Source organism: Pteropus alecto, unplaced genomic scaffold (assembly GCF_000325575.1).
Source record: "Pteropus alecto unplaced genomic scaffold, ASM32557v1 scaffold312, whole genome shotgun sequence".
Lineage (NCBI taxonomy): Eukaryota > Metazoa > Chordata > Mammalia > Chiroptera > Pteropodidae > Pteropus > Pteropus alecto.
The window spans coordinates 640,984-654,992 of NW_006433948.1; the positions used below are offsets into that span (position 1 = coordinate 640,984).

The 14,009-nt window shown below is 42.2% G+C and overlaps 1 pseudogene; it reads left to right on the plus strand.

Annotated features, from left to right (window-relative positions):
• Positions 1-4,378: 4,378 nt before the first annotated feature.
• LOC112477177 lies at positions 4,379-4,497 on the plus strand (annotated as a pseudogene).
• The last annotated feature ends 9,512 nt before the right edge of the window (positions 4,498-14,009 follow it).

The window sequence follows — 14,009 nt, forward strand, 5'->3', positions numbered from 1 at the left end:
ATTTGGCAAAATCTAACTTCTTTTCGTGATAAAACCTTTTAGCGAAGTATGAGTAGAGGGGGACTTCCTCAACTTGATAAAGAATAACTACAAAAAACCCTACAGCCGACATCACGCTAAATGGAAAGAAACTAGCTGCTTTCCCGCTCAGATCAGGAACAAGTAAAGGATGCCACCTCTCACCACCTCCAGTCACCATCATACTTAAAGTCCTAACTAATACAGTAAGACAAGAAAAGGAAATAAAAGGTGTACAGATTGGGAAGGAAGTAATAATCCTGTCTTTATTGGCAAATGACGCGATTTTCTATGTAGAAAATCTCAAAGGATCAACCAAAAACAAAACAAAACAAAACAAAACAAAAAAAAGCCAAAAACTCCTGGAATTAATAAATGACGACAGCGAGATTGCAAAATTAAAAGTCGATGTGCAAAAGACTATTCCTGTCTCATATAGCAGCAATGAACAATTGAAATTTGAAATTAAAACTAAGAATCTGGCTGAGCCCTGACTCTCTAGCCTTCAGTATTTGGTTTTGCGTCCTGGCGGCAAGACTTTGCACTTGTTCTGGTTAATGGTACATTTGTAGTTTCAGTCCTCTGAAACTGTGATCCCACAATTCTCAGCCCTGCGCTTCCCCACAGTAGTTCCAGGGTTAACACGAGGCCGAATCTCACAAGCCTAGTGCGGGAAAATAGGTATCCGATCCGTTCCTAAATACCCCCAAGAAACAGGGACCCCTCCCACTTCTCCGAAATGCCTGCTCAATTCACTGCTTTTTATAACATGAGCCCTCAGGACACGGAGTGAGCTGGACCCCTCCTTAGCCCGCTTCCGCCCGAGCTTCTCAGGCAGTTCCTTATGCTTCCTAAGTCGAGCTTTGTGGCACAGTTCTGTGGTTTCAGGCCGGAAGTCTTTCTTAAGCGCTTAGTAAGCATTTGCTGACTAGAAAGAGTCCCTACTCTGGAGTCACACATACTTAGGTAAGAATCCACACTTGACTACTTATTACTTGTGTGGTCTTGGACACTTTATTTCACTTCTCTGACCTTCGATTTTCTTGTCTGTATAGTGGAGCCAGTAACCCCTACCTCAGAGCAGAAATAAGGAGTCAGTGATATAATGGGGCCAATGGGTAGGAAAATGCCCACCGTTTTGTACAACGCATCTCGGTGTCCTTCTCGTCGATTAGAATGTGTCTGGGAAACTGCGTGGAATGCCAAGGATTCAGAGCACTTGGCACCTGGCTGTTCTCCGCACTTCGTAGAGATTGAGAAAGGCTAGAACCCGGGACAGCACCCCCAGGAACTGTTCCAATATGGGGTTGGCTGCAGGAGGCCCAGTCAGGTAGATGGATAAGTCACAAGACAGGGGATCGGTTGGCAGTGGTGTGAACAGGATGCGCTTTAACTGGCAGCTCTGCAGGGGAGGAGGAGAAAGCACTGACTGGTCAGTTTCGCTAATTTCTGTGGCGTAAACACGTACACAGCCAAAGGTGGAGCTGGGAAGAGATGCGCACCCTCGGTTCTCACTGCCACGGTAAGCTAGCTCTAGCATACTGATAAGTGAGGCAGGGAATTTCGAGAAGCAGAATAGAGACAGGGACCTGACACGAGGTCTAAGGCCACCATGGCACGGCCTGGCATTAACATGCCGAGAAGGCGCCACCACGGACTTAGGTCAGCATTGGTGCTTGGTACTGGGCCCATGGCTGGCTCTGCCACTGGGGATCAAGGAGCTGTAGCTGTGGTACAAAGAGACACCCCAGCTGAACACAGAGTCCTCTAACACAGTGGTTCTCAAAGCGTGGTCCCAGGTCACAGCATCAGCATCACCTGGGGAAGGTGTGAGACATGCAAACCCTTAGGTGGGGGCCCAGACATTTATGGTTTAATAGCCCTCTGGGTAATTCCGATCCCCACCCATGAAAGTTGGAGAACCAGTGCAATAAATTCAGGCCCATTTTCCCTGTGACCGAGCCAGGCCAAGTCCACATCCCCGGCCCTTCTGGGAAATATCCCCAACATGCAAAAATGACCAGGGACGTTTGCTACAAGAGGAACTGGCTGCAGCTCTGGGGAGGGCGGGTGAGTAGCCGAGGACAGAGAGGTATAAGGACATAGAGAAACAGCTTCTTGCCATCTCCGTTATTGTCATAGCCAAGTCGTTGGTTACGACAGTGTTCAAGTTAATTATTTATCCAGGTTGTCTTTAAACAAGGCCAGGGCATTTTTCAGAACTAGAAACTCAAGCCTCAGTTTTCAACTTGGCAGCTGGGTTCCTTTTCTCCAGCTCAACATATCACTCTGCCACCTTATGTCTTCTGAAAGGATGAAAAAGAACATAGAATCTTAAGGTAGAACAATAGCCCCAAGCGGGAGGGAGGCACTGGGACTTTCTCAAAGCCTCAATTGGTTTTGTCATAAAATGAACGAATGTGGAGCCATGTTTCCCAAAACCTAAAGATTGCCGTACTTGAAATTCAAATCAGCTTTGCAAATTTATGGAGACTTTTTTCCGTTTTCTAAGAACTACACTTACTATTTTACAACCGTAGCCATAAACGGTAACTCCCTATTCCCTCCCCTCCAGCTCCCGGTGACCTCTGTTCTACTTTCTGCCTCTGTGAGTTTCCCTACTCTAGGTATCTTCTATGAGTGGAATCAAAATATTTGTCTTTTTCGTGACCAACTTATTTTCCTGAGCGTAACGTCCTCGAGGTTCCTCCACGCTGCAGCATGTGTCTGAATTTCCTTGCTTTTTAAGAATGAATAACATTTCATTGCGTGCGTACACCACATTCGGTCTACACATTCATTCATTTCTCCATCTATGCACACTCGTTTCACTTCCACTTTTTGGCTACTATAAATAACAGCACTATGAACATGGGTGTCCCAACATTTCTTTGAGACTCTGCTTTTAATTCCTTAGGATATATATTCAGAAGCCGAATTGCTGTATCAGGTGGGAATTGTATTTCTTATTTGTTGAGAAACTTCTATACTGTTTTCTATAGTGGCTGCAGCATTTTACAATTCCAACAGTGGAGCACAAGGGTTCTAGTTTCTCCACATCCTCGCCAACACTCGTTATTATCTGATTTTTTGAAAGTATGGGTGTGAGGTGGTATCTCACTATGGTTTTGATTTGCATTTTCCTAATGATTAATGATATTAAGCGTCTTTTCATATGCTTATTGGCCAATTACTTATCTTTGGAGAAATGTCCACTCAAATCTTTCACCCATTTTAATCAGTTTATTTGTCACTGGCTTGCAGGAGTTCTTTATATTTTTTGGATATTAATCACTTATCGAATATTCAAATGAATTTTGAGTGCTACACATCTGATCTTTGACATAAGCATCGGAAGGGGGTTAGAGCATAGTTTATAATTATTCTCAAGGCGATAGATGAGGAAAGTAAAGGCCAGAAATGAGTAATAGTGTCTCAACATCACATTGTGAGTCTAGACAATTAGCCAAGACTGGGAGCTAGTTCTGCTGTTTCGATGACCTTAGAATTTGGACCTTGAGGGGCCCTTCAAAACTAGTGAATGTGAGTACCTGTTGATACAGACAAAACACTGAGCCCTAGAGAGAAGGAGGCATTTATCCAAGGTTACACAGTGGCTCACTTGGAGAACATGGTGAATGATCCAGCCTCCCTGGCTCCCAGTTTGGTAGCCTGTCCATTCCACCCTCTACAGAGAACAGCTCCGCACGGTTTTAAAGGCTGTATCCGCTGCCTACTGCTTAGGGAGGTGCTAGTTTCCTTCAAGGTCCCAATTTTCGAAAGATGATTGGACGGTGAGAACTGCTGGACCATCTGCATTTCTCAAGCTCTGAGAATGACAGTAGCTTGCTTGTTGGAGGAATTGGATTCAAAGGCGCCAGCGCTAAGAACTTGGGGACTTGAATTTCAGCCAGTGTCAACAGGTGTTAATAAATACCTGCAGAGTCCAGCTTGGCTCTTCCGTAGCCACTTGCAGATCGGCCCGCCTGCCATATTTTGCAACAGAACACCAGGCCCCCAAGGTATTTTAAAATGCCAAGAGGGAGAGGCAATCCAGAAGAACTTCGCTACTCTTTTTAGAAATGTTTTTTCACCTTGTTAAGGCCTCTGTATAAACGTTTAAGATTCTGTCATGCAAATGCTAAGATCTACTTGCCTTATGACCACCTAAGGCATGCCTCAGTTGTTAGTTCCCTTGCTTATTTAACCTGCTACCAACAGATCTGGAAAAAAAGCTTTTTTTCCACCGACGCAAAGCCTTCCAGTCTACAAAGGGTTTTGGCATGTGTTGACTTATGTAAGCTTCACACATAACTATGAAGCTGCTTCAACACCCCATTTTAAAAATTAAGAAACTGTGGCCTGTGGCCATGCCATGCTGAACAAGCCCGATCCCGTCTGATCTCAGAAGCTAAGCAGGGTCGGGCCTGGTTAGCACTTGGATGGGAGACCACCTAGGAAGACCAGGTGCTGTAGGCATAAATAATAATAATAAATAATTAAATAAAAAAATAGAAATGAAGAAACTGAGGCTCAGAGAGGCCAGATGACTTTCTTGAGGTCACATAGCTAGGAATCTGTACCCAATCAGTCTGACTCTGAGATCTGTGCCATCATCTCTGTCTTCAGTAGGGCTGGGGAGGAGACCAAGGTAGTGTGTAGCATCAGCCAGCTTTCACACAGACTATGCAGGGCTTCACATATCCAGGTTTCTTGCAACTGTTTCAGCCTAGCGGCATGACATCTCCATGCCAGGAGCCAATCATGAAGCCAACACTTTGTTTATAACAGTTGGTTCTCAAAAGCGTGGCCTCCTGAACCAGCTACGTGTCCTGGGAACTTGTTGAAAAAGCGGATTTCCTACCCCCGCCGCAGACCCACGGCATGAGTGTCTGGGAGTACAGCCCAGCAGTTAGTATTTACCAAGCCATCCGGAGGATTCCAGTGCGTCTTAGGCTAAATCTCCTGAAAGCGGGAACCTCATCGGAATTTTCCTGAAGGAGTACTCAATTTTCTGCCTCAGTTTGTGAGTACAGACTTAGTCCACATGGCCAGTTATGCCCCAGTTTCTCCATCTGTTACATGGGAAGTGGCACACTTCGTTGTAGCTTCTTAGGTTTATAATGAGGAAAGCCAAAGCTTGAGTATAATGCTGAGCGTATGAAGCACAGAGGCTTCTTTTCTTACGTCACTTTTCTTCAACTGCAAAGGGAAGGATTCATCCCTCTCACAGAGCTGTTTGGAAGCAGAAAGAAGATGATGGAAGTGAATCGTCTTAAATATTGTGAGTCATCATGCAGTGCATTCAGGAAATTGTATTCTATTACACAGATATTCTTTTTGTCATTATTGCCATTGGTTGAGACCCAAAGCCCAGAGAATGAGTGATGATACCATGTACAGGAAATAGGTCATCTTTCTACTTCCGGTAAGATGGTTACTTACCCTGCCGTCCAAAGGAGAGGCACCGTGACATTACCTAAATGATCCGTACACATCTACTGCCATGTCCCTGCCAATCTCTGCTCAGTTGTTGAACCACAGAGCACATGTTACAGCCCATGCCTAAACCATGTCTCCTTCCAAGATAAACTTCCTAAAGCATGGGTTGCCAAGTTTTCTACCAAATGACCCACCCTGACCCAAGGACAACCAACCTTTAATCTAGCCTGGAACCTATGACCCGTTGGGCCTGTCAAGAGCTACTCAAAAAATTGACATGATAAGTACTCTACAAAAAAAAAAAAAAAAAACAAAAAACAAAAAAAACGAGCCAGAGTCTGTGACTCTCCTACTTGAACTAGGAGATCCGAAAGAGAAATGACCAACTTGTAGAAGGAGTAATAACTGAAAGTCACCAGGGCGAGTTGAAACAAGAAAGCTTACAGTATACTGGGTTCAAGCTGCAGCTGTGAGGGAATCAGTTGGTGAGGGAACCGAACGGATAGAGGCTGTCGCCAAATCTCATGACTTAAGGTCCATTTGTGAACTTCAGGTGATGATGTCTCTAACTTTTTCGGTTCACTTTTTCTCTGCCGGTCCCTTGTAGCCTTACAATCAACTCTCCTGAAAGATCTACCCTTCTGACTAAAACAATCACAGAGCAGTTATTAAGCTGCTCCTTTATTTACAGCTCTTCCTGCTCTCACATAGCCCTGGTCACCGTGCAGACTGAGTAAAACAGGTAGAGTCCATACCATCTAGGAGCTTACAACAAGCCAGGCCAAAGATACAAACAAAAAATCATTTTGAGTGCCTACTACCTCTGACGAACTATGCGGCTACATTTCCCACATCATCTCCTTTTTTTTTTCTATTTTTTAAATTAAATTTATTGGGGTGACATTGGTTGATGAAATTATACAGGTTTCAAGTGTACAAGTCAATAATACATCATCCCTATATTGCACTGTGCGTTCACTTACCAAAGTCAAATGTCCTTTCATCATTTATATTTGACCCCCTTTACCCTTACCTACCTCCCCCGTTTCCCGCTGGGAACCGTTAAACTGTTGTCTATATCTATGAGTCTCTGTCTTGTTCATTTGTTGCTTGCAGTTTTATATCCCACATGAATGAAATCATATGGTTCTCAACTTTTTCTATCTGACTTATTTTGCTTAGCACGACACTCTCAAGATCCATCCGTGTTGTCACAAATGGCAGTATCTCATCTCTTCTTATGGCTGAGCGATATTCCATTGCATATATGTACCACAGCTTCTTTATCCAATTGTCTGTTGCAGGACATTTCGATTGTTTCCATGTCTTGGTCACCATGAATAATAACACTGCAATGAACTATGGAGTGCATATATCTTTATAGATAAATGTTTTCAAATTTGGGGAGTGGATACCCAGAAGAGGAATTGCTGTATCATACAATAATTCTATTCTTAATTTTTTGAGGAAACTCCATACTGTTTTCCATAGTGGCTGTGCCAGTTTACAGTCCCACCAGCAGTGTATGAGGGTTCTCTTTTCCCCATAACTTCTCAACACTTGTTATTACTTGTCCTGTTGGTAACAGCTACTCTAACAGGTGTGAGATGGTATTTCATTGTGATTTTGATTTGCATTTCCCTAATAGCTAGTGAAGTAGAGCATCTTCTCGTGTCTGTTGGGCATTTGTATGTCTTCTTGGGAGAACTGTCTGTTTAGGTCCTTTGCCCGTTTTTTAATCGGATTGTTTCTTTTTTTGTTGTTATTTTTGTTGAATTGTATGAGTTCTTTGTATATTTTGGAAATTAGCCCAGTACCAGAGGTGTTGTTTGCAAATATATTTTCCCATGCAGATGAGCGTCTCTTTACCTTGTTGACGATTTCTTTTGCTGAGCAGAAGCTTTATAGTTTGATGCAGTCCCATCCATTTATTTTTGCTTTTACTTCCCTTGCCTTTGAGGTCAATTTCATAAAATCCTCTCTAAATCCAAAGTCCACGAGTGTAGTACCTGTTTTCTTCTTTGGAATTTTTTTTTATTTCAGGTCTTATATTTAGGTCTTTGATTCGTTTTCAGTTGATTTTGGTGTATGATGACAGATAGCAGTTTAATTTCATTCTTTTACTCATGGCTTTCCAAGTTTCCCAGCACCATTTATTGAAGAGACTTTCTCTTCTCCATTGTATAATTTTCACTCCTTTGTCGAAAGTTATTTGCCCCTATATACGGAGGTTTGTTTCAGGGCTCTCAGTTCTGTTCCACTGGTCTGTGTATCTGTTTTTCTGCCAATAACATGCTGTTTTGATTATTGTCGCCTTGTGGTATAATTTGAAGTCAGGCACTGTGATACCTCCAGCCTTGTTCTTCTTTCTCAGGATGGCTTTGGCCATTCAGAGCCTTTTATGATTCCATAGATGATTTTTTCTTCTATTTCTTTTAAAAAATACCATTGGTATCGTGATGGGGATTGCATCAAATCTGCATATCGCTTTGAGTAATATGGCCATTTTAACTGTGTTGAATCTTCCGATACATGAACATGAAATATCTTTCCATTTTTTCATGTCTTCTTCAATTTCTTTTAATAATGTCTTGTAGTTTTCAGTGTACAGGTCCTTCACATCCTTTGTTAAGTTTATTCGTAGGTATTTTGTTCTTTTTATTGCAATTGAAAAAGGAATTGGTCTTTTTAAAATTTTCTTTTTCTGCAATTGCATTGTTAATATATAGAAATACAATAAATTTTTATACGTGGACTTTGTATCCTGCAACTTTATTGTATTTGTTCATTGTTTCTAATAGATTTTTTTTGGTGGAATCTGTAGAGTTTTCTATATAAAGGAGTATGTCATCTGCCCAAAGTGTCAATTTCACTTTATTCTTAATTAGAAGCTTTTCATTTCTCTCTCTTGCCTGATTGCTCCGGCTAGACTTCCAATACTATTCCTTTTCCCATTTGCCTCAAGATAACTCATGGATCACAGTCCTAACCTTGCCTCCAAAGTTTGCCATCAAATATCTCCCTTTTGTTATTATTGTCGCATCTCTCTAATATGTGGATAGTCTTTGGAAACAAATGACATCACTCTATTTATAGCATTCTCTTTTTTAGTAGTTCAATCACTGAAAATGTCAGGTCCTAGAAAACATAGCATTCCTACATGAGCTGCACTCTTTTTTTCTAAACAGGAAAAGGGCTATATTGTATTAGAGTGGTGAGAGTGGGCATTTTTTCCTTGTTCCTGATCTTAGAAGAAAAGCTTTCAGGTTTGCACCATCGCGTATGATATTAGCTGAGGCTTACTCATATGTGGCCTTTATTATGTTGAAGTACTTTCCTTCTATACCCATTTTATTAAGCTATATCACCTCCAAGTATCTTCAAAAGATAGATATCTCTATTATACAGATGAGAAAATGAAGGCTCTGAAAAGAAGTGATTTGTTCTAGGACAGTACTTGAAATTGGTCTGTCTGGAGCCAGAGTCTGGGCTTTATGTACCATACCTCACAGTCTTGATCAGTCTACTAGGTCAGTAGATTCTAAACTTGGTTGATTATAAGACTATCTAGGATTCTTTTTTAAAAAAATACAAATTTTCTGCTTAATACTCCCCTCTCCCCTCAATTCTAACTTCACATCCAAGGTGGAGTGCAAGCATCTGGATTTTTTAAATATATATATTTTATTTTTCAGTTACAGTTGACATATGATATATTAGTTTCAAGTGTACAACATAGTGATTAGACATTTGTATACCTTACGAAGTGATCACCCTGATAAATCTAGTACCACCTGGCACCATACATAGTTATTACAGTATTATCAACTATATTCCCCATGCTGTACGTTACATCCCTGTGATTATTTTGTAACCACCAGTCTGTACTTCTTGATCCCTTCACCTCTTTCACTCATTCCCCCCAACACCCCTCCCATCAGGCACCCCTCAAGATGTTCTCTATATTATGAGTTTTCTCTGTTTTGTTTGTTCATTTATTTTATTCTTCAGATTCCACGTGTAAGTAAAATTATATGGCATTTGTCTTCATCTTTCTAACTTACTCCACTCAGCATAATATTGTCCAGGTTGATCCATGTTGTTGCAGATGGCAAGATTTCATTATTTTTATGGCTGAGTAGTATTCCATTGTGTATATATGTCACCTCTTCTTTAAACATTGATGAACATTTAGGTTGCTTCCATATCTTGGCTATTGTAAATAATGGTGCAATGAACATAGGGTTGCATATATCTTTTCAAATTAGTGTTCTAGGTTTCTTTAGATAAATACTCACAAGTGGAATACTGGGTCCTACTTTGTCTCTTGTTATAGCCTTTGTTTTAAAGTCTGTTCTGTCTGGTATAAGTATTGCTACCCCACCTTTTTTGTTTGTTTATTTCCATTTTCATGAAATATCTTTTTCCATCCCTTTACTTTCAGTCCGTGTGTGTCTTTCGATCTGAAATAAGTCTCTTGTAGGCGGCATACATGAGGATCTTGTTTTCTTATCCATTCAGTCATCATATCTTTTAATCCGAGCATTTAATCCTTTTACATCTAAAGTAATTGTTGATAGATATGTAGTTATTGCCATTATTGATATTTTTAATCTTCTAAGAAATCCCTTTAACATTTTGTGTAATACTGGTTTGGTGGCGATGAACTCCTGTAGCTTTTTGTCATCTGGGAGCTTCTGGATTCAAAATAACACTTCTGTGGTGCTTCTCATCAGCCAATCTGAGGAGCAGTGTGTTTGAAAACCAGGGTTTCAGACTATATTTAAGTTTAAAGGAAGCCTACAGGCACTCTTTTACCGTTTCACGCTTTCCTACATTTATCTGAAAAAAAAAAAAAGCAGCGACATCTTCTATTGGAGTTCACTGATGCCAAGGATTGGAAAGAGCCAGGTGTGGTCACAGAGAGCTTTTGTGTAATACTCTCATTTTCAATTTTCATAGTTCCATTAAGATAGTTGAACCTGATCTAATTAGCCCCATTTTACAAATAAGAAACCAAGGTCAGAGAGATTAAGTGACTTGAGTCAGGACAGCCAATGAAGACAAAGCCAAAGTTAGGAATGTGGGTCCTGGAAGTCCAGTGCTCTTCTTAAGTGCTCTGAAGTTCTTTTCCCATCTGTAATTACAATTCTTTTTCCCCTACAGCCTAGTTTCTACTCAGCCTGGCCTCAGTTTTTCTCAGTTCAGGACCTTTGAGTCCTAGCGACTCTGTGTAGTTTTGCTAATATGCACTTAGCCTGTGGCCTCTGTTCCTACAGAACGTATGGGGGAGGATGCTGTGCAAACATGCGCCAGCACCCCTGGCTCAGCTTAGTAGGTCTGAGAAACAGATGCTAAAGTTTCTGCCCCTTCCATGGGAGCACACCAGCAGCACATTCTGGGCCTAAATGAAGCTCTGGTTTTCCGTCGATGCAGTGTTCACAAGTGGCCAAGGCCTTTTTTTTTGCCTGTCCACATGGCGTTTCCAGTCCAGGGAACTGCATCCTACAGCCATACAGCATTGACAGGAGGACTGATGAACCCTGGAACACCAAGAAGTAGTGTGATATCACGTGGAGGACAGACACTATCCCGAAAATCCAGCATCTTCCACTCTTTGGGTGTCAGTTTATCTACCTATACGAGGAAGAGGTTGGGCTCTGTCACTTATAAAGTCCTTTTCCGCTTTGACCTTCTATCGTTCCATGCGGTCAACTCTCCCCGGAATGCCTGGGGTGCCTGCAGGACATGGGCAGAGGGAGAGGAGACACTAAGCGTGGGTCGTTAGGCTTTGGGCGGGAATGTGGGGAACGCCATCTATTTCAGCAGAATTTGAAGACTGGCTTGTTTCTGTGGGTATTTTCCTCCTGTTTAATGTTTTAAGAAGGAACAAAGTAGCAATTAAATTAGAAATGATAGGACTTTTTGTTACCAGCAGGAAATTGGAACTTTGCAAATGATCTACTTCACTATCAAAATTTTTTCTGAGTTGAACTGTATTGTAGCCCACCCGAGTCTTCCTCCATCCCTATCCATGAGTCCTCTCTTCTTTGGGGTAAATGAGAAGAGTTTGGCATATGAAAGATTGAGGTGAAAGGTGGAAAGTTACTCTAAGAGAATATTAGTATTTTGTCCTTGGCAGGGGCAGTACTGAGAAATATTTAAGCATTTGTTTACTCAAGAAACATTTCTTGAGCACCTACTGTCTGCCAGGGACTGTTCTGGGTACAGGGAATGCAGAGGTAAATGAGGCACATAATGATTCAGAGTGATCGTGTGAGCTTCCTGTTCTCCTCTCCTGGGTTACACAACTTAAACCTGTCGTGGCCAAAATACTGATGTTGCCCAGGATTCTGATCTTCAAGATGAGAAGAGAGATGTGGTGAGAACAGATTTTTTAGTCACTTCTTGTATGCCACTAACTGGCTCACAAAGCCTAGAGTCCAAGGGGGACTAGCTGGGATGATCCACCAGTTCGGCATGAGAGACATCTTCTATCTCCACGACCTTAAATGCCTTAGTCTAAAAAGCTGAAGGCATACATCCCCAGCTCTTGACAGCATTCCCTGCTACTTGTACCGGACTCATTTTCCCTGATAAAAAGAAAGCTATCTTTCTAAAGGATAAAAACCCGAGTGGCTCTCAGGTTTAAGCTGAGAAGAGGTCAGGGCAAATAACAAAAGAAAGAGCCAGCTCCCCAGAAGGCAGTGTTTGAGATGCTGGAACCACCGTCCCTCCCCACCTAAAGACACCCCCTCCACCAAGTTATTTTCTGCTCACTACTGGGGTCTGAGGGCATTGGGGATGTGGACGTTTAAACCCTTTACTACTTACTCTCTCCAAGGTGGACCTTGTGCTTTCTGTTCTGGGACCAGGGGTCCAAGACTTCTACAAGTGCTATCATTCTAGGCCTGGATGATACTGGGCCTTAAGATCGGAATCATGATCAGTCAGAACTCATCTCACTTCGTTTACTAAAGCCAATAATTCAGATACCCTTCTGAGGAATTTTGGCTAATGCGATTTGTCTACACAAGTTGTGCCTGTCTGTCAAAAAAAAAAAAAAAAGACCAAGGCATTTGGGGAATTTAATACAAGTGATGCCTTCCTAATTGGTATCAGCAGGATGATCACTCCTGCCTTGGACCTACCACTGCAGGGAGGATGTCAAAAAGATTGGCTCTCCTGGATTTGACTAAACTTTTAGTAGACTTAGAAATTAGAGTCCAGACTGAGTAGAAGGATAGCTATAATGTGATGAAAGCCTTAATGCTATAGTTAAAATGCCAACTGAGCTCTGTTCTTGTGTATTCATTACACAACAGTAATTCTTCCAGAGCCATCAAATGTGTCCTGCAACATTGACTTTGCTCTGTATGACTATCACAGGACGCTGGGAACTTCTGAATTCTGAGCCTGGCTTCAGACAAAAGCTAGCACACAGCTCTTTCCTTCCTGCTCCTGAAGCTTTAGAGGCATGTCCATGGCCAGAAGCAAAGTGGACTGCCAAGAGAGAATCCCCTGCACCACTCTGAAGTGTCCTAGGAAGCAGACAGTGGGCTGTACAAAATTGAGATTGTACCACAGAAAGCGTTCCCCAATGTGCCATTCTTCTTTTTGCCTGACCTGTTAGGGAAAGGACTCAGCTGACAGAGGGTGTCAAGCAGAGGGCAGGAGAAGGAAGATGTGACTTGTTCCTGCTCTGGTCTCTCTGTCTAAAAGATGCAGAGGAGCTTCCTCTTGTCCTTGATCTGCCTAAGTACCACGATTGTGTGGAGGCACCGGCCCAGCCCCCATAGTTTCTCTAGGTCAGGACACCTGAGCCTGCAGTATCAATACAATGCATTTTAGGAGAATGATAGAGAGCTGGATAAAATAGGAGGTTGCTGAATGTACAGCTGGGGAATCAGTGGCTGAGGGGACGAGGCTTTCACTGTGCCTCACCAAAGATCTCAAACATTCATCAAGAACTTCTTCCAAGGTCTTGGGATCTGCTGTAGCCTCCCTAAGACTTGACCTGTTTCAGAGCCTAGATCATCTAATAAGCAGAGCCACATCCCATGTCCCACACTTCTCTTGTCACCCCTAACGCCTCTCCTCTTCATAACATAGAAATAAAAGGAAATAACATTTTTGGTTTGATTCGGGTCTAGATAGCAGAGTTCAAGCCTTCCTTGCTCCCAAGTCTAGACCAGGTTTCCGATTTCTCTCTTTCAAAGTGCACTCACCTGTACACGCACACATTATTTGGCCCACCTGACAGGATAAAGGCCAGAAAGAAGCCTTCATTTACAATTGGGGGATTGAGACAGGGTCCCGCAGAGGACAGAACTCTAAACTGGAATTAGAAGATCTGAGTTTGAGTTACCTCTGCTCCTAACATGCTGTGTGACCTTGGCAAATAGCTCTACTTCTCTGAGCTTCAATTTTTGATTTGTAAAATAAGGGTACCTCGTTCTGACCAGCCCCAGTGGCCAGTTTTTCAAACCTAGATGAGATAATGGAGATGAAGGGTATTTGTAAAGAGTGTAATACTTGGAAATAGGAGT